At 43.0% G+C, this 26,648-nt stretch overlaps 1 protein-coding gene and 1 long non-coding RNA gene across 10 annotated transcripts in view; one reads left to right on the top strand and one right to left on the bottom strand.

The window, feature by feature from the left end:
• LOC136794255 (uncharacterized) overlaps positions 1-22,125 on the bottom strand; it is a 32,176-nt gene extending 10,051 nt beyond the window's left edge. For 2 of the 4 annotated variants that reach the window (XR_010840728.1, XR_010840727.1), the window contains exons 1-5: positions 21,987-22,094; positions 18,741-18,849; positions 17,643-17,810; positions 16,842-16,986; positions 1,712-1,777 (exon numbers count right to left, since the gene is read on the bottom strand). This is a non-coding gene — a long non-coding RNA (uncharacterized lncRNA). Of the gene's footprint in view, positions 1-1,093; positions 1,141-1,711; positions 1,778-16,841; positions 16,987-17,642; positions 17,811-18,740; positions 18,850-21,986 lie in introns of all 4 variants that reach the window. The other 2 variants (XR_010840729.1, XR_010840730.1) reach the window with 2 other exon arrangements.
• An 800-nt stretch (positions 22,126-22,925) lies between these two features.
• TNK2 (tyrosine kinase non receptor 2) overlaps positions 22,926-26,648 on the top strand; it is a 42,260-nt gene continuing 38,537 nt past the window's right edge. Inside the window, exon 1 of one of the 6 annotated variants that reach the window (XM_067034348.1) lies at positions 22,926-23,500. The gene's annotated coding sequence lies outside the window, so the exon portion shown is untranslated. The remainder of the gene's footprint in view (positions 23,501-26,648) is intronic. The other 5 variants (XM_067034354.1, XM_067034362.1, XM_067034364.1 and 2 more) reach the window with 5 other exon arrangements.

Here is a 26,648-nt window from a genome sequence, read left to right on the forward strand (position 1 = left end):
ACCCCAATGTTCATAGCCAGCACTATCTACAGTAGTTGAGACAGAAGCAACCTATATGCCCATGGACAGATGAATGGATAAAGAAGATGTGGTATATATATATATATATATATATATATATATATATATATATATATATATATATACAATGGAATACTACTCAGTCATACAAAAGAATGAAATAATGCTATTTGCAGCAACATGGATGGACCTAGAGATTATCATGGTAAGTGAAATAAGCCAGACAGAGAAAGACAAATATCATATATCACTTATATGTGGAATCTAAAAAAAAACCCCAAAACAAAAGATACAAATGAGCCTATGTACAAAACAAACAGACCCACAGACATGGAAAACAAACTTATGGTTAGCAAAGGGGAAAGGGGGGAGGGAAAAGGATAAATTAAGAGTTTGGGATTAACATAAACACAATACTATATATAAAACATAACCAACAAGGACCTACTGTATAGCACAGGGAACTATACTCAATATTTTATAATAACTTATAAGGAAAGAATCTGAAAAAGAATATATATATATAACTGAATCACTCTGCTGTACACCTGAAACTAACAACATTGTAAATCAACTATACTTCAATTAAAAAAAAAGAAAACTCTGGCAGGACCTATTTTGTCTCCCCTCCCCCTCCAAAATAGGTAAGTTACTTATCTAATTTTAATTTTTAGCCACATTAAAAACCTAAAAAGAAACATGAAATTTTAGTATATTTGAAATCAATATATTCAAAATACTATTATTTTAACATGTACACATTAAAAATTATTGCCAAGATATTTTATATTCCTTTTTCCATACTAAGTCTTCAAAATCCATTGTGCTTATCACATCACAGTTTGGGCTACCCCTATTTCGAGTGCTCAGTAGCTAATGGTTAGTGGACACTGCTGCTCTATAGTAAAAGGCATAATTGGTAAGGGTTTTATTTTACAGGCTTTCTATTAAGCAATTACCAAGAAAAACATTATACAACTGAATCTCGTAGCTAAAAGTGCCACCCAGAATTCTTCAGTATGCTTGCAGGAATTGCAGCCACTAGAATTGGGAAGCCTTTTAATTGCCTCACCTATGTCCAAGCTTTCCCCTGTCAGAATTAGTAGCCACGTGCACAGCCTGGAAAAAAATCAAGACAATAGATGACTGTACTCTATGGAAAATGTGCCTTGTGAAAGGTGATGGGCCAGGAGGCAGCCCTAAACAAACATTTGAAAAGACATCTGCAACATATACCTTCGCTTGGAATTTAACACATCAGATACCGTTATCTTCCTTGTAGCTATCAATGGGCTTACCTTCTTACGTGCTTGAGTTAAAGCCGTTGTAGTTTGCTACATCTGTCCTTTACACTAATGTCTAATCGATCCCAAACTGATTATTTTGACTAGTTGTTAATGCCTTTTTTGAAAAATGTTTACATACTAATGGTCAAAGTGCAGAAGGATCTGTGTTGAAAAGTAAGTTTTTCCTCTTGGTCCCCACAATTTCTCCCTCTAAATATCCACAATCACCAATTTCTTGCACATGCTTTGAAAGTAGTCTATGCGTAAGTGAGAAAAGCCATGAAACCTTCATGAAAGGAGTTTTGGTTCCAGTATCACAATGTAAGCCCCTATAACCCATCCCTCCACTGCTTACCATGATAAACTGAGTAAAATAGAAAAAAAAGAAAGGAAAAGAAACCCACCTGAGGACTTAAAAAGTAAACACAGGCAAGCAGACTGTGGATGGGAGTAAAGCTTGGAGAAGTGACCTTAAAAAAAGCGTAAGAGTTGGTAAGGACAAAAAGAGAGGACAAACAGAAAACTAAAAATATGCCAAGGTCCAACTATATCAATAATTACATTAATGACATGTTAACATTCTAATCAAAAAGTTCATTTAAATGCTGCCTACAAGAAACACTTTAAAAACACAGATAAGTTGAAAGTTAAAGGATGGAAAACAAAGAACATGCAAATTAGCATAATAAGACTAGAGTGGCTATATAAACAGCGGATAAAAATAGACTTAAAGATTATCATAGATAAAAATAGGAACATTTCATGATAAATAGCACAATTCATTGGGAAGATAGTACAATCATAAATATGTATGTAGGATGCCTGATAGCCTTAAATACATGAATTAAAAGTTTAAAGCATTGTGGGAAGAAACATAATTCTGCCATAGTAGATTTTAACACGCACTTCTTAGCAGTCATTAGAACAATTAGACAAATCAGGACAAAAGATCTGAACCACTTTATCAGCTACCTCAATCTAATTGATGTTTATAGGACACTACATCCAACAAGTACAAAATACTATTTTTTTTTGAGGTATGCATGGTAAATTCAAGATAGACCATATGTTGGGCTCTACAAGGCTCAGATTAAAAAGTATTGAAATTATACATGGTGTGTTCTCTGATCACAAAGGAATTAAATTAAAATTTTTAAATCAGTAACAACATATCCAGAAACCCCCAAAACCTCAGGAAATTAAACAGCACATTTGTAAATAATTTATTCATCAAAAAGATGAAATCACAAGGGAAATTAGAAAATATTTTAAATTTAATGATAATTACAACATAAAATTTGTGGATGCAGGTAAAGCAGTGCTTGGAGATGCACTGCTTATTACAGAAGCCACTGGATACATGTGACTAAATTTAAATTAATACAAAAGTTTAATTCCTCAGACACACTGGCCACATATCAAGTGCTCAACAGTTACATATGGCTAGTGGCTACTGTACTGGACAGCAGAAAAGAGAATACTTCCATCACTGCAGAAAGTGCTATTGAATAGTCATGGCTTAGAGGGAAACTTATAGTTTTAAATAATTATATTAGAAAAACTTCTAAAATCAATGACCTAAGTTTCCATCTTAATAAGTTAGAGAAAGAAAAGCAAAGTAAGCTCACATGAAATAGAAGAAAGGAAATACCATAAAGAACAAAAATCAATGACATGAAAATCATACAACAGATAAAATTAACAAAGCCAAAATCTGATTCTTTGGAATGAAAAATGAAATAGAAAAACCCCTAGCTAGAGCAATCAAGAAAAAAAATGATGGAAAACAATTACCAATATCAAGAATGAAAAAAGTTATCACTACAGATCCTATGACATTAAAGGGTAATAAAGGTATATCACAAACAATTTTATGCCAACAAATTAGACCACTTACATGAAGTAGACAAATGTACTGATAAATTTAATTATCAAAATAAATACAAGAAAAAAATCAGGAAATCTGAATGGCCCTGTATCAAATAAACAGAATTTATCATAACTTTCCATAAAGAAAACTCTAGACTCAGTTTCACTGGTGAAATCTATCAAACATTCAAGGAAGGACTATCACTAACCTTACACAAACTTTTTCAGAAAATAGAGGCAGAGGAAACTATTGATGTCAGTATAACATACCAAAAGCTGACAAAGACATTACAAAAACAAAATTTACAGACCAATATTATCATGAACATAGATGCAAAAACTCTTAACAAAAGACTAGCAAATTGAATCCAACAATACATAAAAGGATAATATATTATGACCATGTAAGGTTTATTCTAGGAATGCAAGGTTAATAATAGTTATTACACCCAGATATTTCATGCCTATGTATACACCCAAGAGAAATAACACAAGTCCACACAAAAATTTATAAGCGATTGTTCACAGAAGCACTATTCATAATAGTTAAAAATTGAAAACAACCCAAATGTCCATTACCTGATGAATGAATAAACAAAATGTGGTATAAGCCTACAATGTGATATTATTTGGCAATAAAAAGAAATGGAATGATGTCAGGGAAGGAAGCCATTTCTCCACCTAAACAACTACTGAGCTGGCAAGAACTGTCTAAAGCAACTACTTTGGAATTCTGGAGTCTAGTTAAATACCTGCAATGTTCAGGGTACAGCTTGATGAAGAGACTGGTAAATCAGTAAATTCTTGGGAATGTTGGTCTTTCACATAGTGGCCACCATTCCTCCACTACCATCCTCTGAAGCAGGGAGCAGAAAGGAGAGATGGCCCATATTCCTGATGCAGCATCCTGGACAATAAGAAACGTGTCCTCCAAATACTAGGATTGTGTGTTTTGATTGATAATTGCTGCTTTTGATCACTGAGGGGCCATAACAAATATTGGCCATTGTTTCAACCCCCATGAACTAAAGTGGTTTACAGGGGATTAGAGACAGTATTTCCCTTTGGGAGCCAGACATTTGAGGAAATATTTGTCAGCTTACTGGATGACTGTACAGATATCAGACAGAAACTTCAGTGACCACACAAAACAAGGAATATACACTTTGCAAAAATAGTTTGGAGAAGTCACAAACAATGGCTCCAGCCCTCAACTAGCAAGATTTACCAATTCCTGAGGAGAGGGAGAATTAGATTTCAGAGTTAAAACAACAAAATGCTCAGTATATCTGGTTCTCAATAAAAGAGTTACAGGAAACAGAAACAGGAAAGTATAGCCCAATCACGGGGGAAAAAAGATTTTGACAGAAACCATCCCTGAGGAAGCCCAGACTCTGGAATTATTAAAGATATTTAAGACAGTTGACTTAACATGCTCAATGAGCTAAAGGAAGCCATGGGCAAAGAAGTAAAGGAAATCAGGAAAACTATGTAGAACAAATGAGAATATCAGTAAAAAGATAGAAATTATAAAAAGGACCAAATAAATGCTGGAGCTTAAAAGTGAAATAACAGAAATGAGAAACTCACTAGAGTTATTCAACAGCAAATTTGAGCAGACAGAAGAAAGCATTAGTGAACTTAAAGATAAAGCAATTGAAATTATCCAGTCTGAAGAGCAGAAAGAAAAAAGAATGAAGAGGAGAGCAGCCAAGATGGGAGAGTAGAAAGATCTGAGCTCACCTCCTCTCACAAGCACACCAAAATCACAACTATCTGCAGAACAACCGTCAGTGAAAAAGACTGGAACCTACAAGAAAAGACCTTCTACAATTAAAGACATAAAGAAGGAACCACAATGAGACGGGTAGAAAGAGCAGACTTTCAATATAGTCAAATTTCATATGCCCTAGGTGGGTGGCCCACAAATTAGAAAATAAATATAATGCAGAGGTTCTCCCACAAGAGTGAGAGTTCTGACCTCCCAATCAGGCTCCCCAGCCCAGGGGTCCAGCACAGAGAAGATAAGCCCCCAGAGCACTTGGCTTTAAGGCCAGCAGGGTTAATTACAGGAGCCCCATCAGATTGGGGAAAATAGAGACTTCACTCTTAAAGGGCACACATAAAATCTCATGTGCACCAAGACACATGGCAAAAAGAGGAATCTGATAGGAGCCTGGGCCAGACTTACCTGCTGGTCTTAGAGAGCCTCCTGGAGAGGCAGCGGGGGTTGGGGGGAGATGGTTGCAACTCACCCTGGGGACATGGACACTGGCTGCAGACATTTTGGGGGGCATTCAGCTGCATGAGCACTGCTACTGGTTGCTGCTGGCCCCACCCAACAGCCTGTGCTGGGACACCTCAGGCCAAACAACTAACTGGGCAAGGAGACAGCCCCACCCATCAGCAAACAGAATGCCTAAAGACTTCCTGAGCCCACAGCCACCTCTAGATATGCCTCTAGACATGGCCCTGCCCACCAGAGGGCCAAGACCCAGCTCCATCCACCAGTGGGCAGGTGCCAGAAGCAAGAAAACTATGATCCTGTACCCTGCAGACCAACCAACAGCAGGTCAGACCCTACCCTGGGACCAGCTGAGCCCTGGCCCTGCCCACTAGCAGGTCAACATAACCTGTGGGATACCCTGGCCCCCATACCCAAAAGTGTCAAGAACCCATCTGCCCCAAATGATCTGAAACAAGCTCTGGGATCCCTGGGCCCTGCAGCCAAACTCCAGGAACCAGCTCTGCCTGCCAGTAGTATAGCATTAACCCCAGGATCTGGCTTCACCTGCCAGTGGGTGGGCAACAGACCCAGAGTCTTCAGGACCCTGACACTGCCCACCAGTGAGCTAGCACTAGCCCTGGGGCCCCCTAGGCTTATACAAATAGCCACCTTGTGACCAAGCCCTGCTAAACAGCAGCAAGCAGCATCCACACATGGAAGGGTCAGGCAACCAACAAGACTAGAGGCCAAAAGGCCTACCACACTGCCCACAGAGTCAGCCCACCACAACAGAAGAACCCATGCAGCCCTCTTAGGGGGGATTCCCTAAAGCATATAGCTTAGGTGATGAGAGGGGAGTGCACTGCTGGGATGCATATGACATCTTCTACAGAAGGTCAGTTTTCCAAGGTCTAGAAATTTAACTAACATACCACATACATAAAAATACAAATAGCAGCTTAGACAAAATGAGGTGGCAGAGGAATATGTTCCAGATGAAGGAACAAAATAAAACCCAAGAAGAACTAAGTGAAGTAGAGATAGGCAATCTCTCTGAGAAACAGTTCAGAACAATGATTGTAAAGATGATCAAAGCATTCAGGGGAAGAATGGATGCACAGAAAGAGAAGTTATAAGTTTTTAACAAAGAGTTAGAAAATATAAAGAAAAACCAAACAAAGATGAAGAATACAAAAATTGAAATGAAAAATACACAAGAAGGAATCAATAGCAGACTAAATGATACAGAGGAACAGATCAGCGAGCTGGAAGATGGAGTAGTGGAAATCACTGCTGCTGAACAGAAAAAAGAAAAAAGAATGAAAAAAACTGAGGACAGTTTGAGACTTCTGGGACAATATCAAATGCACTAGTATTCGTATTATAGGAATCCCAGGAGAAGAGAGCCTGAGGGCTGAGAAAATATAATATTTGAAGTGATAATAGATGAAAACTTCCTTAACATGGTAAAGGAAGCAGTCACCCAAGTCCAGGAAGTGCAGAGAGTCCCATAAAGGATTAACCAAAAGACATGTTGTAATAAAAATGACAAAAATTAAAGATAGAGAATATTAAAAGCAGCAAGGAAAAAGCAACAAATAACATACAAGGGAACTCCCATAAGGCTATTAGCTGATTTTTCTGCAGAAATTCTGCAGACCAGAAGGAAGTGGCACAATATGTTTAAAGTGATGAAAGGGAAGAACCTACAACCAAGAATCCAGGTAGGCTCTCATTCAGATTTGACGGAGAATTCAAAAGCTTTACAGACAAGCAAAAGCTAAAGAATTCCAAACCAGCTTTACAATAAATGCTAAAGGAACTTCCCTAGGTGAAAAAGAAAAGGCCACAACTAGAAACAAGAAAATTATGAAATGAAAGAGCTCATCAGTAAGAGAAAACATACAGTAAAGACAGGAATTAATCCACACACAAAGCTAGTAGGGAGGTTAAAAACAAAAGTAGCAAAATCATCTGTATCCACACTAAGTAGTTAAGGGATAAACAAAACAATTAGATGTAAAACATGATATCAAAAACAGTAATTGTGAGGGGAGAGAGTACAAATGGAAGGTATCTAAAATGTATTTGAAATTAAGGGATTGGCAACTTAAAACAAGTATGTGTATATGTGTGTGTGTGTGTGTGTGTGTGTGTGTGTGTGTGTGTGTGTGTATATATATATATATAAAACAGATATACACAAAAAAAGAAAAAGGAATCTAAACACAAAACTAAAGATAGTCATCAAATCACAAGAGAAGAGAACAAAAGAAGGGGAAAAAAGACCTACAAAAACAAATCCAAAACAATTAACAAAATGTCAATAGGAACACACATATCAATAATTACCTTAAATGTAAATGGACTAAATGCTCCAGCCAAAAGACACAGACTGGCTGAATGGATACAAAAACAAGACCCATGTATATGTTGCCTACAAGAGACTCACTTCAGAACTAGAGACACATACAGACTGAAAGTGAGGGGATAAAAAAAGGTATTCCATGCAAATGGAAATCAAAAGAAAGCTGGAGTAGCAATACTTATACCAGATAAAGTAGACTTTAAAATAAAGACTGTTACAAGAGACAAAGAAGGACACTACATAATGATCAAGAGATCAATCCAAGAAGATATAACAATTGTAAATATATATGCCCCCAACATAGGAGCATCTCAATATATAAGGCAAATGTTAACTCAATAATAGTAGGGGACTTTAACAGCCCACTTACATCAATGAATAGATCATCCAGACAGAAAAATCAGTAAAGAAACACAGGCTTAATAAGACATTAGACCAAAGGGGACTTCAATGATATTTATAGAACATACCATCTGAAAGCAGCAGAATACACATTCTTTTCAAGTGCACATGGAACATTCTCCAGGATAGATCACATGCTGGGCCATAAAGCAAGCCTCAGTAAATTTAAGAAAACTGAAATCATATCAAGCACCTTTTCTGACCATGCTATGAGATTAGAAATCAATTACAAGAAAAAAAACTGTAAAGGCTAAACAATATGTTACTAAACAATCAATAGATCACTGAAGAAATCAAAGAGAAAAGCAAAATATACCTAGAGATAAACAAAAATGAAAACACGACAATCCAAAGCCCTTGGGACATGGCAAAAGCAGTTCTAAGAGGTAAGCTTATAGTGATACAAGCTTACCTCAGGAAACAAGAAAAATCTCAAATAAACAACCTAAACTTACACCTAAAGCAACTAAAAAAGAAGAACAAACAAAACACAAAGTTAGTATAAGGAAAGAAATCATAAACATCAGAGCAGAAATAAGTGAAATAGAGATGAAGAAAACAATAGAAAAGATCAACGAAACTAAAAGTTGGATCTTTGAAAAAATAAACAAAATTGGGAATTCCCTGCTGGTCCAGTGGTCAGGACTTGGTGCTTTCATTGCCGAGGTCTGGGTTCAGTCCCTGGTCAAGAAGCTAAGATCCCACAAGCCATGCAGTGCTGCCAAAAAAAAAAAAAAAAAAAAAGGAAAGATAAAATTGATAAACCTTTAGCCAGACTCATCAAGAAAACTAGGGAGAGGGCCCAAATCAATAAAATTAGAAATGAGAAAGAAGTTACAACTGATGCCACAGAAATACAAAGCACCATAAGAGCCTACTACAGGCAACTACATGCCAATAAAATGGACAACCTAAAAGAAATGGATAATTTCTTAGAAAGGTGCAATCTTCCAAGACTGAACCAGGAAGAAATACAAAAAATGAACAGACCAATCACAAGTCCTGGAATTGAATTTGTGATTTTAAAACTTCCCAACATACAGAAGTCCAGGACCAGACAGCTTCACAGTTGAAATCTATCAAACATTTAGAAAACAGTTAACACCTATCCTTCTGAAATTATTCCAAAAAAATGCAGAAGAAGGAACACTCCCAAACTCATTCTGAGGCCACCATCACCCTGATACCAAAACCCAACAAGGATACCACAAAAAAAGAAAATTACAGGCCAATAACATGGATGAACATAGATGCAAAAATCCTTACAAAATACTAGCAAACTGAATCAAACAATACATTAAAAGGATCATACACCATGATCAAGTGGGATTTATCCCAGGTTTGTAAGGATTCTTCAATACCCACAAATCAATCAGTGCAATACACCACACAGCAAATTGAAGAATAAAAACCAAATGATCATTTTAATAGATGCAGAAAAACTTTCGATAAAATTCAACTTCCATTTATGATAAAAACTCTCCAGAAAGTGGGCATAGAGGAAACATACCTCAACATAATAAAAGCTATATATGACAAACCCACAGCTAACATCATACTCAATGGTGAACAATTCTTCTAAGATCAGGAACAAGATAAGGATGTTCACTCTTGCCTCTTTTACTCAACATAGTCTTGGAAGTTCTAGCCACAGCAATTTGAGAAAAAAAAGAAATAAAAAGGATCCAAATTGGAAAAGAAGTAAAATGGTCACTGTCTGCAGATGACATGATGCTCTACATAGAAAATCCTAAAGATGCTACCAGAAAACAACCAGAGCTCAATGAATTCAGTAAAATTGCAGGATACAAAATTAATATACAGAAACCTGTTGCATTTCTATACACTTATAACAAGAGATCAGAAAGGGAAATTATAGGAAACAATCCCATTTACCACCACATCAGAAAGAATAAAATACCTAGGAATAAACCTACCTAGGGAGACAAAAGACCTGTTCTCTGAAAAACTATAAGATGCTGATGAAAGAAATCAAAGATGACACAAATAGATGGAAAGATACACCATGTTTTTGGATTGGAAGAATCAATATTGTCAGATGACTATACTACCAAAATAATTTACAGACTCAATGCAATCCCTATCAAATTACCAATAGCATTTTTCACAGTATTAGAACAAAAAAATTTAAAATTTGTATGGAAAAACAAAAGACCCCAAATAACCAAAGCAATCTTGAGAAAGAAAAATGGAGCTGAAGGAATCAGGTTCCCAGACTTCAGACTATACTACAAAGCTACAGTAATCAAAACAGTATGGTACTGGCACAAAAACAGAAATATAGATCAATGGAACAGGATGGGAATTCCAGAGATAAAGCCACACACCTATGGTCACCTAAGCTATGACAAAGGAGGCAAGAATATACAATGGAGAAAAGACAATCTCTTCAATAAGTGGTGCTGGGAAAACTGGACAGCTACATGTAGAAGAATAAAACTAGAACATTCTCTAACACCATACACACAAGTAAACTCAAAATGGACTAAAGACCTAAATGTAAGGCTGAATATTATAAAACTCTTAGAGGACAGCATAGGCAGAACACTCTCTGACATAATGCAGCAATATCTTTTTGGATCTACCTCCTAGAGTAATGAAAATAAAAACAAAAATAAATGGGACCTAATTAAACTTAAAAGCTTTTGCACAGCAAAGGAAACCATAAACAAAATGAAAAGACAACCCACAGAATAGGAGAAAATATTTGCAAATGAAGCAACCAACGAGGGATTAATCTCCAAAATATACAAACAGCTCATGCAGTTCAACATCAAAAAATACAAATAACCCAACCAAAAAATGGGAAGATCTAACTAGACATTTCTCCAAAGAAGACATACAGATGGCCAAGAGATACATGAAAAGATGCTCAACGTCACTAATTATTAGAGAAATGCAAATGAAAAGTACAATGAGGGGACTTCCCTGGGGTGCAGAGGTTAAGAATCCGCCTGCCAAACCAGGGGACACGGGTTCTATCCCTGGTCTGGGTAGATCCCACATGCCACGGAGCAACTAAGCCCATGAGCCACAACTACTGAAGCCCATGCACCTAGAGCCCGTGCTTCGCAACAAGAGAAGCCACTGCAATGAGAAACCCTTGCAACACAATGAAGAGTAGCCTCCGCAACTAGAGAAAGCCCGTATGCAGCAACGAAGACCCAATGTAGCCAAAAATAAATAAATAAATAAATAAATTACATTTTTTAAAAAAGTACGATGAGGTATCACCTCACACTGGTCAGAATAGCCATCATCAAAATGTCTACAAACAATAAATGCTGGAGAGGGTGTGAAGAAAAGGAACCCTCCTACACTGTTCATGGCAATGTAAACTGGTACAACCATTAGGGAGAACAGTATGGAGGTTCCTGAAAAAACTAAAAATAAAAGTACCATATGATCCAGCAATTCCTCTCCTGGGCATATATCCAGAGAAAACCATAATTCAAAAAGATACATGCACCCCAATGTTCATAGCAGCACTATTTACAATTGCCAAGACATGGAAGCAACCTAAATGTCCACTGACAGAGGAATGGATAAGGAAGATGTGGTACATATATATAAGGGACTATTACTCAGCCATTAAAAAAGAATGAAATAATGTCATTTGCAGCAACACTGATGGACCTGGAGATCATCATACCAAGTGAAGTAAGTCAGACAGAGAAAGACAAATATCATGTGATATCACTTATATGTGGAATCTAAAAAAATATGATACTAATGAGCTTATTTACAAAACAGAAACAGACTCACAGACTTCAAAAACAAACTTACGGTTACCAAAGGGGAAAAGTGAGGGGAAGAGATACATCAGGAGTTTGGGATTAACACATACACACTACTATATATAAAATAATCAAAAAGTACCTACTGCATAGCACAGGAAACTCTACTCAATAGTCTGGAATAACCTATAGGGGAAAAGAATCTGAAAAACAATGGATATATGTATATGTATAACTGAATCATTTTGCTGTACACCTGAAACTAGCACAACATTGTAAATCAACTATACTCTAATATAAAATAAAAATTAAATTAAAAGAAACCCAAGTGCCATGTGGGAAAAGATTGATAAACTGATTTCATACAAATCGTTGCACTGCAAAAAAAAAAAATAGCATAAACTAAATCATAAGATAATTGACAAACTAATAAAAAATGTTTTCTCCATACATAAAAGGCTTCCTTAATGCCTAAAGAGATCCTATAACACCTTTTTGATGTAGCATCATTCCTGTGGACGCTTCTCTTTTCTGTTTTTTGTTTGTTTGTTTGTTTTGTGGTACGCGGGCCTCTCACTGTTGTGGCCTCTCCCACTGTGGAGCACAGGCTCTGGACGTGCAGGCTCAGCGGCCATGGCTCACAGGCCTAGCCGGTCTGCGGCACGTGGGATCCTCCCAGACCGGGGCACGAACCCGTGTCCCCTGAATTGGCAGGTGGACTCTCAACCACTGTGCCACCAGGGAAGCCCCTCTTTTCTGTATTTTTGGCCCTGTTTCCTGTTCCTCTCCCTGCTGAAAAAGTCTATCCTATGTAAGTGCTCACACCAAGGACCAGGAACTTCGTCAGCTCAAAGTATGTTGGACTACTATCCACGCAGGCTACGTGTTTAGGAAAAAACTATGTGCGGGTGCATTTATGCATGTATGAACTGGAAGGTTAGGAGGCCTGATGGTCTAACCTGTTCCCATGCTAGAACTCAGCCCCAGGCTTCCTTGATATCCAGCTATTCCCCTCAACTAATTCCATAAGGTGCTTCCTCATCACCCCCAACCAAGCATATAGAGACTGGCCCATATATAATTTCTATATGTAAATCATCAGAACTTACTAAGATATTCTTACTCCCTTCTGTTTTTGCAGCTCAGCTTTGGCATGGTATATATGTATTTTCTAGAGGGGTTAGGAAGTTTGGAAAAAGAATTAGTAGAGTAGGAGCCCTGAATTTGTAACTAGGTCATGGAGATTCTAATCTAATTCAATCATCACCCTTAAATTGCTGGACGTCCTTGGGTAATCTGCTATACATCTCAAGACCTCAGTTTCCTCACTTCTAAATGAGGGGGTTAGGCCTGATGTTCTCTAAGATCCTTTCTAGCTCAAACAAAAAATCCCTCTCCCACTGAGAATGTATGTTTCCTCCCTCAAATCCAGATTTGATTCTATCCTCTTAGGGTACCTTTACAATCCTTTCTTACCTATCCCAATAGCTCAAATGTGCTACCGATGAGATTGTTAATCTGTCCTTATCTTGTAGACATTCTTCAGGCACTTATGCAGGTGCCCTGGATCTCCCCAACTAGTGTTTCCCATTGGTTTAACCACCTGATCACTTCCTTTGGGGCTGTTGATATTGAGGTGTCTTGGATCCACATTCTCCCTAATGGCACTAAGGTGGTAGCTGAGAGGAAGTGAGTCTGGGGAGGAGAAGGCAGGCTGGAACCCTGCAGTGTCTGGGGTCTGCACACAGTGCTGAAGGAGGGGCTGTGGAAAGAGGAGGCCAAGGACCTGAGTCTGGTTCCTGAGCAAATGAGAGGGCCAGGGGAGTAGAGGAGAGAGGGCTGGATTTAAGAGTATGGGTTCTGTTGCCACTTCCTCAGATTGGCATGACCAAAAGGAAGTGTCTGGTAGTCAATGAACATCATGGCTCAAGAGGGCAGCCACAGATGCAGGGAGCTGTATCCTGTGGGCCTAATTAGCTCAGATGTGTGTGTGTGCAGGTGAGGGTGGCAATGAGTGGAAATTAGCTGACCAAGCTGCAGAGGTGGCCAAAAAAGCAGCAGGTATGAGCTTCCCTGGGATGGTCATCACTGGAGCAGAAAGAGGAAGAACAGTCAGCTAAGGATTGTGCTATATCTACACTATGAATGTGGAGATTTAAACAAAGATGGAGAGAGGAACAGCAGGGAGGTCCAAAAGTGAAAAAATACCTCAGTAGCCCTGAGTGCTCCTCATTTCTAAACTTAGCACAGTGAGTTCCAAGGAAAGCCAGATCTGGGGGATGTAAAGAAGGAGTAGGTGAAGAATAAAAGGAGCCAGTCCTTTATTTGTTTAGTCTTGCTTCCCCCAACTAGCAGTTTCTTGATTATGCATATGGGTCATGTCTTCTTTGATTGTACCTGACATTGGCTTAGGTATGTGATAGATCAAAACTACATTCCAGGGCTTCCCTGGTGGCGCAGTGGTTGAGAATCCGCCTGCCGATGCAGGGGACACGGGTTCGTGCCCCAGTCTGGGAAGATCCCACATGCCGCGGAGTGGCTAGGCCCGTGAGCCGTGGCCGCTGAGCCTGCGCATCCGGAGCCTGTGCTCCGCAACGGGAGAGGCCACAACAGCGAGAGGCCCGCGTATCACAAAAAAAAAACACAAAAAAACAAAAAAAGAAACTACATTCCATCAAAAAGGGAGATAAAGAATTAATATTGTTAAAATGGCCACACTACCCAAAGCAATCTACAGATTTAATGTGATCCCTATCAAATTACCTATGACATTTTTCACATAACTAGAACAAATAATCCTAAAATTTATATGAAACCATGAAAGACCTAGAATTGCCAAAGCAATAAAGCAGGAGGCATGATCTTCCCAGACTTCAGACAATAAAAAGCTACAGTAATCAAAATGGCATGGTTTTGACACTAAAACAGACATATGGACCAATGGAACAGAATAGAGAGCCCACACACCTATGGTCAACTAATCTTCAACAAAGGAGGAAAGAATATACAATGGAGAAAAGATGGTCTTCAGGTGTTGCTGGGAATGCTGGACAGCCATATATAAATCAGTGAAGTTAGAACACTCCCTCACACCATACACAAAAATAAACTCAAAATGGCTTAAAGACTTAAGTATAAGACATGATACCATAAAACTCCTAGAAGAGAACATAGGCAATACATTCTCTGACATAAATCATAGCAATGTTTTCTTAGGTCAATCTCCCAAAGCAATAGAAATAAAAGCAAAAATAAACAAATGGGACCTAACCAAACTTATAAGCTTTTGCACAGCAAAGGAAACCATGAACAAAATGAAAAGACAACCTACAGAATGTGAGAAAATACTTACAAATGATACAACCAACAAGGGCTTAATTTCCAAAATATACAAACAGTTCATATAACTCAATAACAAAAAACCAAACAACCCAATCAAAAAATGGGCAAAAGACCTAAACAGACATTTCTCCAAAGAAGACATACAGATGGCCAAAAGGCACATGAAAAGATGCTTGACATTGCTAATTATCAGAGAAATGCAAATCAAAACTACAATGAGGTATCACTTTACACCAGTCAGAATGGCCACCATCAAAAAGTCTACAAATGATAAATAAATGCTGGAGGGAGTGTGGAGAAAAGGGAACCCTCTTACACTCTTGGTGGGAATGTAAATTGGTACAGCCACTATGGAGAACAGTATCGAGTTTAGTTTTCCTTAAAAAAGGAAACTAAACAGTTTTAGTTTTCCTTAAAAAACTAAAAATAGAACTATCTTATTATCCAGCAATCCCACTCCTGGGCATATATCCAGAAAAGACAGAAACTCTAATTCAATAAGATACTTGTACCCCAATGTTCATAGCAGCACTATTTACAATAGCCAAGACATGGAAGCAACCTAAATGTCCACTGACAGATGAATGGATAAAGATGTGGTATATATATATACAATGGAATATTATTCAGCCATTAAAAAGAATGAAATAATGCCATTTGCAGCAACATGGACGGACCTGGAGATCATCATACTTAGTGGGGTAAGTCAGACAGAGAAAGACAAATACCATATGATATCACTTATATGTGGAATCTAAAAAAAATGATACAAATGAACTTATGTACCAAACAGAAACAGAGTCATAGATGTAGAAAACCAACTTATGGTTACCAAAGGGGAAAGGGGAGGGGGAGGGATAAATTAGGAGTTTTGAACTAGCAGATACAAACTGCTATATATAAAATAGATAAACAACAAAGACCTACTGTATAGCCAAGGGAACTATATTCAATATCTTGTAATAAACTATAATGGAAAAGAATATGAAAAAGAATATATATATGTATAGCTGAATCACTTTGCTGTACACCAGAAACACAGCATTGTAAATCAACTATACTTCAATCTAAAGAAATAAATTATAAATTTTCTGAGGCAAAAACAACCAAAAAACCCAGATGAATGGATAAAGAATCTGTAATACACACACACACACACACACACAAACACACACACACAACGGAATACTACTCAGCCATAAAAGAGAACAAAATTTTGCCATGTGCAGCAACATGGATGGACTTGGAGGGCATTATGCTAAGTGACATAAATCAGACAGAGAAAGACAAATACTGTATGATATCACTCGTATGTGGAATCTAAAAAATACAAAAAACTAATGAATAAAACAAAAAAGCAGACTTGCAGATATAGAGAACAAACTAATTACCAGTGGGGGGGTGTAAGGGTGGGGGAATGGGAGGTACAAACTATTGGGTATAAGATAGGTTCAAGGGTGTATTGTACAACATGGGGAATACAACCAATATTTTGTAATAACTGTAAATGGAAAGTAACCTTTAAAAATTGTATTAAAAGTTTAAAAAATAAATAAATGAAAGAGTACCTGGACGCAGTAGTCTGTTTGTTGGTTACCAACTTCAACTCTAGGTGTCCACCAGAGGGCGTCAGAACCCAGGACTATGGCGCTTCATCCTGAATAGTCCACGTTGATCCAGGGCTTGTATCTCTGGACTCATCTGGCTCTTTCTCTAGCAGGGCAGAGGGGGCAGGGTGTGGGAGCAGCTGGCAGCACCTCCTCCCACTGTCCTAGTAAGGTTCTGAAAATGTCTGAACTGCTTGGGGGCATGTGAGCCCAGCCCCCAGAGCAGTTCTGGGGAGCTCTGACTTGCTTGAAAAGGTCAAGGCACGGGTCTGTCCTTGGTCCTGGGAGGACGTGACCTGGGTTAGCAGATAGCCCCACGCCAAAGAATTCCTTCAGAAATCCCTCCCTTCACCTCCACTAAGGGGCAAATGGTCCATTCCTGACTAAGAAATCTCTTGCCCTTTGTGATACTGGATCATTTGCTCAGACACCAGACCTGACCCGACTCCTCACTTCCCTCCCACCTCAGCTCAGGCACTGGGGGTACTCCAGGGAACCAGCATCCACTGTTTGTGGTTGCACACTGGAATCACCAGGGGAGTTTTTAAAACCTATGGATGCTGAGCCCCACCCCAGAGATTCCAACTGAATTGTTCTGGGGTGGGACCTGGGCAGCAGTGTTTTTAAAAGCTTCCCATGTGATTCTTATGTACAGCATTATTGAGAATCTCTGGGTTCAAGGCCTTGCTAACCAAGTGTAGGAGATTGACAGAAATGTAGAATCATAGCATCCCCTTCCCAGCTTGCTGAATCAGAACCTGCCTTTCAGCCAGACGCCTGGGTCATTCAGTGGCACACTGCAGTTTGAGAAGCACTGGTCTAGTCAGCATACTATTCTACTTCGTCCACGCTCACTCCCTAGGCCTGAGCCACAGCCTCCACAGCTTTCTCAGGTTGGATCACTGGCCTTCAGAAGTCTTTGCTTCTGATCTGCAGAAAGAAACACATTTCATATCAAGATGTAGAGCACAGCTGTGTATATATAATGAAACCATACCTTTACTATTGTTACCAAACCAAACTTCAGTCCATTCACTAGGGCACAGTAAAGCCAATCTGCTGACACCAGATTGTGGTGAAGGAAAGCGCAGCGTTTATTGCAGGGCACCAAGCAAGGAGTCCAGGCTGCTAGTGCTCCAAAGACCCAACTCCCTGATGGCTTTCAGGGAAAGGTTTTTAAAGACGGGGTGAGAGAGAGGGGTGGATGATCAGCTCATGGACATTCTTCTGATTGGTTGTTGGTGAGTAACTGGGAATCAACATCATCAACCTCCTGATTCCAACTGGTCTGGGGTCTACGTGCTTGTGGGCAGCATGCAGTTAACTTCTTCCACCTCGTGGGGGTTTTAGTAGCTGTCAAACAGCTCAAAGGATATGGCCCAGTATATTATCTATAGCCCTTGAGGAGGAACTAACAGTCCTTGACTTTGTTAAATGACTAAACTATTATTACTCTGTCTTGCTTGGCTGTTTTCCTTTCTTTCTGCATTTTCTTACTTCTCTGATTAAATTTATTCTTTGGAAGTTGGGGAAGGCCTAGGAGGCTAAAGTTTTTCTACAGACAAGAGGGAGGCAGAGCACATGGTGGGGGGCAGGGTCTGTCCTGGGAAGGCCCCATAGGGTCCTGCTTGGTTACACTATCTGTGATGCACTCTCATCCATTCAATAGATATTGCTGGCACCTACTGTATACTCAGCATTGTTCTAGGTGCCTGTGCCAGTCTTGTCCCCAGACAAAACTTCCTGTCATTGTGGAGTTTATGTTGGTGGGCAGAGGCCAGGGAGGGTTGTCAGAAAGTTAAAAGTAAATCATAAATATGAAGGACATGCTTGAAGATTATAGTTTCTTTTAAAACTTACATTTGGGGGGACTTCCGGATCCTGATTATGGTGTTTCTTGATCTCGGTGCTGGGTATATTCACTTTGTAAAATGCCCAAGTCTTTGCACTTCTCTGGATGCATGTTATACTTCAATGAAAAGTTCAGAAAATTATATTCTGATATTTTCTATTACTGATAAAGAATCCGCCTGCTAATGCAGGGGACATGGGTTCGAGCCCAGTCTGGGAAGATCCCACATGCTGCGGAGCAACTAAGGCCATGCGCCACAACTACTGAGCCTGTGCTTTAGAGCCCACAAACCACAACTACTGAGCCCATGTGCCACAACTACTGAAGCCCACGTGCCTAGAGCCCATGCTCCACAACGAGAAGCCACCACAATGAGAAGCCTGTTCACTGCAACTAGAGAAAGCCCGCATGCAGCAACGAAGACCCAATGCAGCCAAAATAAATAAATAAATAAATAAACCAGTGAAAACTCACTAAATTCAGTTCACCTCCAGCTAACAGTTTGCAAGAGTAGTTTAAAAAACATTGCTCTATTTTAAAAAACAAAACAGAACCCAAAAAACCTTCAGCCCAGTCACTCCGAAGCATCAACACTCTTGGCCGAGCACCTGCTTACAGGTATGAGCAAGGCTGCCTTCACGACCCGCCGTTGCCTTCCTTGCCCTCCTGCTTACCCCACACATGCAACCATCTCACAGTGGAGATTTTTCAAGGCACTGCCACAAGCCTCCCTCAAGCAGCTTGGGCTGCCTCTGCTTAGAACTAGACCTGAAAAGCCCTTCTCCCTGCAGAATCACTCTGCTCTGGGCAGCTTTTTTCAAGTTTCAGATCTGGGAAGAGACTGGCACAGGCACGTTGGAGGGTTGGGGTTATCCCCACGGCCTCCTGAATCTCCTAAGCCTTGTGTTTCTAGCCTGTGTCTCATTTCCTCCATTGTGCTGTCAGTCCCCTTGGGAGAGAGCAGTCTCCCCAGCTACTAGTAACAGAGTCAAACACAATGCAGAGAAGGAGACATGCTCCAAGACAACTTCCATCACAGCCCCAGTGCTCAATGTGGTGGTGGGGCAAGTCCAGGAGTTGAGATGGCAGGATGGGGGAAGGGAGCAGGAGACCTCTTTTCTGTGAGCCTAAAGCTCCAGATAACCCTGCACTAGCGATGTCAGAGGCATGGGTCTGGCTCTTGAGGGCAACTGGAAGGGAGATGGGAGAATGGGGAGCTGGGCTCCCCTAAGAGAATCACCCAGCAGAACAATCCAGAATGTAGGTGCTTTGACCCCTTGCCTTGTTTGATTTAGAGCTTGATTTACCAGCAGAGAAACTTGCTCCAAATCAGTTGTTTTCATCTATTGATCCCCCAAATCTGGTCAGACTGATGCCAAAAATCTTGGCTCTCTGTGCACCAATGCCCAACAGAAATACAGAGTTTTGGAGGAACAAGAAAAATGGCTTTAATCTTTGCCTGGCAAAAGGGAAAACACAGCAGGCAAGCACCTCAAGAACTGTGCCCCCCCTTCCCGGGGAATCAGACAAGATCTTATAGGTTGGGTTCACAGTCCAGGGTATATGATAAGAATCAAAATTGTGAAGGTCTTGCATTCTTCTTGCATTATTTCAAAACAGTCACAGCTGGTGTCAGGCAGCTGGGTAACTGGGTCCAGCAGCCCAGTAGTTGAGCCTGTTTGTCTCTGGTTTATCTTTCTTTCTGAAATGCAAAAGGCTACAAGGGGTGATTTGTTACAAGGGAGTGCAGGGTACATAGGTGCATGATGTAATTTACATAGAGTTAGGGGGTATTACAATGCAGGATGTAATTCACATAGTGCCAGGGAGTAATAGATTACCTTTGTGAAGGACAAATCTAGTTACAGACACTACAGATTAGCAACAGTTAAAATAAAGCTAGGAGTGATTAACTCTTTCCATCCCGTTTGTTTCTTCTCTAGCCTGTTCACTGTTCCCTTTGCTTTCCTTGTTCTCAGGAGAGGAAAAACTTCATTTCTATTTTTGTTGCAACAAATTCCCCACCGCTCGCTAGTTGATTCCATCCATATTAATGGAAGAAGGGAAACGGGCATCATTCTTGTCTGGCTGAGGACAAAACTTCAGTTTTGCTCCACTTGAATATCACCAGCTGTCCAGCCCAGGGGCCCATCGTATCTTCTACTTTAAGACCTGATGCTTCCCAAAGCTCCTGGGTATGGTGTTGCTTTGTTGTGCCTTATTGGTTCAGAGCAGACTTGGGAGTCAGAAAAGTGTATTTAAATTCTGGCTTCACTACTACCAGCTGTTACTTAATCGTGTAGAGCCTCAGTTCTATCACCTGTGGAGTACTGACTGCCCTAGACCCTGTCTCGGCCCAGGTGGGTGCATTCAACTCCCTGCTCAGTGGCCCTGGCTGCATGGTGAAGGGCAACCCCCTTACACACACTGTTATCGAATGATTTAGTATAAAGTTGCCCTGCTCACCTCACAGGGCAAGATGCCATGACCCAAATCCACCCAGTCCAGCCCCCCCATAGCTGTCTAGAACCGCCCCCTTCTCGTTGTCCTACTGTCCTCAGGCCAGAGCCCTTGGGCCCAATGCTGGAAAACAGGAGTGCAAAAGGAGTCACCCTTACACAGTTCTCTGATGTGTGATCCTTGGGACAGTTCTGTCTGGAGTTGTTTTATTATTAAACGCATCTTATAGATGAGGTACAGTCAGAAACAGGGCCAACTTGCCCTAAGCTTTTGGGTTCTAAGCTTGGCAGCCCAAGGCCACCTCCAGCTGTGCTAGGATCTGCGTCTTCAGGTTGCACTATCACTGGAGGAAGGAGCTCTGAAATTTCTCCTCCTTGCGGGGTACAGACCCAAGAGAGAGCAGTGCAGGAGGGAGGAAGGCCCCCTTTGCCTGGGACTCTTTCTGCCTGTATTCCCAACCGAAGTGTCACAGGCCTGAGCCCAGCTCTCCCTTGGCCCCAGGGAAAGGGTGGAGGCAGCCCAGGTTCATAGGTCTCTGGGCTGCTGCTGAAAGATTAGGACTAGAGTCCCTCTCTGCAGTCAAACACTCACTGGATTGGGACCTTGGAAACTTTCCGGTCCAACCTCCTCTTCATTTTAGAAACGAAGCAACTGAGGCCAGAGGGAAGTGGTTTTTTTTTACACTCATAAGTCAGGAGCAGCTGAACTGCTACTTAGATAGAATTCGAGACTCCTATTTCAGCGCTCCTCCATTGGGCCCTGTTGACTACACCTTCTCAGTGTGAACTCCCTACCTTCTGCTTCACCTCTTCTCCCTTTGGCTCCACAGGAAGGCGCAAGCAGGGTTTCTGGTGGATGAAGAAGGGGCAGCACTAGGGGTTCTGAAGGAAGGAGAAGTAAGTGGGACATGGCCCCTTAAGAGGACGGGCCAATCCGGACAGGCTCCGCCCCCCCTCGGGCTGCACAGGCGCAGGCTGGCTCCAGGAAGCCCCGGCGGGAGGGCTGGTACTCTTGGTTCTCGGGCCGGGGCGCGGGGCCGCAGCACCTGCGGGGGCCGGCGCAGGGCGCGGCGCCCGGAGGGCGGACGTCGACGCCCAGGAGCTAGGGCTGGGAGCCGGGACCGGGACGTGGGGGCGGAGCGTGAGGGGACGCGACCCCGCAGCCCCCTCCCCCGGGGGACGGGGCGGAAGGAGCCGGGTGGGGGCCGGTGTGAGCGAGCGGCGAGGGCAGCACCATCTGGAGGGGCGGGACCGCGCGGCCTCTGGGGGGCAGGAGAGTGCGTTGGGCAGTGCCGGCTGGGGGCCCTAGGCCGGGAGCGCAGGAGGAGCGCGGCGGGCTCTGCCCAGCGCTGCAGGAGCAGCAGCCGCAGCGGATCGGGGTTCTCAGCTGGGGCCCGCAGCAGCTCCGCGGGCTGAAGCTCGGCGTGGAGGAGCAGGGGGGCGTGGGTCCGGCCGTGCAGGAGGAGGGCGGGGTGGGCCCGGGGGTGCAGGAGCGGGGTGGCCGGGGCCGCGAGCCCAGCCTGGGGGTGGTGTGGGGGCCTGCGGACGGCGCGGACTGGAGGCGCCCGCCGCCGTGGACGGGCTCCGCGGGCTGGCCTGTGGTGCAGGAGGAGGGGCTGGGCCCCCGCAAGCAGCACCAGGAGAAAGGGGGAGGCAGCCCCGCAGTGCAGGAGCGGGGGGAGGCTCGCACCGGGGTGCAGGAGCAGGGGGAGGGGAGCCCACGCAGGCTGCTACAGCAGCCCGAGCAGCTGTCCGAGCTCGGGGACGGCCTCTGGGAGAGCAGAGACGAGCTCGAAAGTTCCGAGGAGCGGGGAGAGCAGTACTGGGAGAGCTGCGGGCACCTCAGAGGGGAGGCAGGGGTCCTGGGAGCGGCCCCGGCACGCCGCAAGAGACTCGAACTGGTGGGGAGGGCCCGGCCAGTGGGGCCCCAGGGGCCTGAGGGAGAGGGGCGCCTGGGGGTGCAGGAAGCAAATTGGCTACCCGGGGTGCAGGAAGGGCAGGTGGTGCGGGCTGTCCAGGAAACATACCTGGACGGGAAAGGGTCCCAGGAGGGAGAGGGGCCCCTGGAGGGACACAGGATCCGGAGGCGCAGGCGGAGGAGGAGGTGGTAACTCTCGGGCCGGGCCAGGGCCGTGGTGAGCGCAGGATGTAGGGGTTTGGAGAGTGGGGGGGGGGCAGAAGAGCGCCGTGAACCTGGGAGCGTTGGAAACCACTGCCCGATAGCAGGCAGTGTCCTGCTGGGTCCTTTTCTGCCACCTCAGCCGGGACATCAGAAGCTTTGTCTGCAGAGAGTCAGTGGAAGGCAGCAGGTAAGGAAGCCCAATTCTGTTCTCAACTGGAATTGGTGTTTTGGGAAGGAGGGGGCTGCATTTATCTCAGGAGAGCGTGGTCTCCAAACTGCCTTTTTTCATTCCCCTGTGTTTAAACCTGGAGAGGAATGAAGCAGTGCAGTGTTCAACAGCGAGACAGGACCCCTCCCCCCAGTACTGTATATGCCAACTGGAGTGATGGGACATTTCCTTAGAGTCTAGACTGGCAGTGAGACTGTCTGGGTGGCTGCCAGGCCTGGGCAGAAGGGAGAGAGGCGTAGTCTCAGGCTGAGGTTGCAGAGGAAGTAGTCACCTCTCCACCCCTCCACCATGCCATAGCTGGCTTGGTGCAATCAGCACAGGCTGCCTCACGTCCTCAAAACATGTTCCAAAAAAAGCGAAGGGGCAGCATTGCATTAACAGGACCTTATCTTGTAACCCTCTTGGCCATGTGAGCTGAGATGTGAGTGTGGCAGCCGGTAACTTGGGCACGAGCCTGGCCTGCTCCCGCCACACCTTCTTGTCACATTTGATTAATACTGAGGGCCCAGAGCCAAGGATAAATAGTGGGCAGAAGGGTGGAGAGCTGGTGAGGACTTCTGTCTCCGTGTGGGCTCTCAGGACCCCAACCTCAAAGTGTGGGATAGGAGAGGGTGTCTGCACTGCTGGACTCTGGGCATCCTCTGTGGCCCAGACCTCAGCCCCACCCCATGGAGGTGAACAGATGGGCAGCTGTGGCATCATGGGTTCTATACCAGCCAGGGCCAGCTCTCAGCCCAGCTTAGAGGTGGGGCTTGCAGAGGTGGGGGCTAAATTTGGCTTCCTGTTGACTTCCTCATGGCCTGGGTGCCAGGCCTATTCATTCCTACCCCACAGGGGCTTGGTTGGCCACTGTGGGCCTCATCTGCCTAGGGATGTTCACCTCTTACCTGGCACTGTCTGGGTTCTTGCTTCTCTAGTTCTCGGGTGGGGGTGGGTACTGAGTTGCTGCTTGTCTCAGGGCCTTAGCCAAGACCCATCTCTGCCCCACCCCAAGGAGTGGCTCTAAGTCAGATGCCCCCAGACCCCTGTCCCAACCGGACTGGGTGGAGATAGTCCTTTTCTGTTGGGTCAGGGGGAGTGGTGGTCACATCCTAAGCAGGCAGCTGCTGGGACTCTGCTGGAGGAGCCAGTTAGCCTGCTCCCCATGCAGACCCAGACTTGACTGTCAACTTCATCCTATGCCTGCCTGTCATCCTGCCACCCCAAACACTCATGCATCGGAAGTTCAGCTGCAGTGTCCAAGGTGTCTGGCTCTTCTGGGACGGCCAGACTGGTTCTTGCGCTCTGGCTTCAATGGAAACAACTGTTCTAAACACATGCACATAAGCATACACCTTCACCCTGTTTCAGGTTGATTCTTGAATTTGTGGTAGATGAAGAGAAAGAGGACTTCGGCAGATCTGGGTTTACTAGCTGTGTTAACTAGTGTGTAACTAGGATAACATTTTGGGGCTTCAGTTCCTCGTCTGTGAGGCAGGCCCTGGTTTTCCCTACAGTGTCCTGAGTGCAGAGGGCTCAGACCCTTCTCTGCCAGCCTAGCGTCCACCTTCCCAGGAACCATGGCCAGTGACTTTAGGCAGGAGGGGTCAGCGCTCCCAGACCTTTACCTCTAGCCCCTGAGCCCACAATTATCCCCCTGCCCTGTGCTTTATCCTGGAAGATGAAGTGGTTTTTTGTGTTTTTTTTGTTTTTCTTTTTTGTTTTTGTGGCACGCAGGCCTCTCACTGTTGTGACCTCTCCCGTTGCGGAGCACAGGCTCCGGACGCGTAGGCTCAGCGGCCATGGCTCACGGGCCCAGCCGCTCTGCGGCATGTGGGATCTTCCCGGACCAGGGCACGAACCCGTGTCCCCTGCATTGGCAGACGGACTCTCAACCACTGCGCCACCAGGGAAGCCCCCTAAGTGTTTGTTTTTAATAATAGCTTTATTGAGGTATAATGACGTGGTAAATGGCACATATTTAAAACATAATTTAATAAGTTTTAACATATGTGTATACCTGTGAAACCACCACCACAATCAAGATAATGAACATACTCATTATTCCCAAACCCCCAAAAGTTTTTTGTGCCCCTTTGTAATCCCTCCATCCCACCCCTCCTTTGCCATCCCCCTTCCCTAGTTAACAATAGTCTGCTTTCTGTCACTGTACATTAGTTTGCATGACCTAAAATTTATGTAAATGGAATCATACAGTATGTGCTCTTTTTTTTTTTGGCCTGGCTTTTTTCACTCAGCATAATTATTTTGAGATTCATCCATGTTTTTGTGGGTATCAATTGCTTATTCCTTTTTACTGCTGGGTAGTATACCACAGTCTGTTTATCCATTTACCTCCTGATGGGTTGTTTTCAGTTTTTGGTTATTATAAGTAAAACTGCTATGAACATATGTGTAAGTCTTTGTGTGGACATATGCTTTTTTTTCTTGGGTGAATCCTTAGGACTGGAATAGTTGGATCATATGGTACGTGTACATTTAATTTTTAACAAACCGCCAGACTGTTTTCCAAAGTGGTTGTACCATTTTATGTACCCACCAGCTGTGTATGAAAGTTCTAGTTTGTTCACTACTTTGTCAGCACTTGGTATGATCAGTCTCTTTAAATTTAGACATACTAATAGGTCTGTAATTGTATCTCATTTTGGTTTAATTTACATTTCTCTAATGACGAATGTTGAGCATCTTTTCATCTTATTTGCCATTTGTATATCTTTGGGGATGTGTCTGTTCAAATTGCTTACCCATTTTTTAATTGTGTGGGGGTTTTTTTGTACTAAGTTTTGGGAGTTCTTTTATATTCTGGATTCAAGCCTTTTATGAGATATGTGATTTGCAAGTATTTTCTTACAGGCTCTGGCTTGCACTTTAATTCTCCTAACAGTGTCTTTTGAAGAGCAGAAGTTTTAACTTTTAATGAACTCCAGTTTACCAGCTTGTTCTTTTTTTTTTTTTTTGTGGTACGCAGGCCTCTCACTTTTGTGGCCTCTCCCTTTGCGGAGCACAGGCTCCGGACGCCCAGGCTCAGCGGCCATGGCTCACGGGGCCCAGCCGCTCCGCGGCATGTGGGATCTTCCTGGACCGGCGCACGAACCCGTGTCCCCTG

The sequence above is a fragment of the Kogia breviceps genome, chromosome 5, assembly GCF_026419965.1.
Source record: "Kogia breviceps isolate mKogBre1 chromosome 5, mKogBre1 haplotype 1, whole genome shotgun sequence".
NCBI classification, from domain to species: domain Eukaryota; kingdom Metazoa; phylum Chordata; class Mammalia; order Artiodactyla; family Physeteridae; genus Kogia; species Kogia breviceps.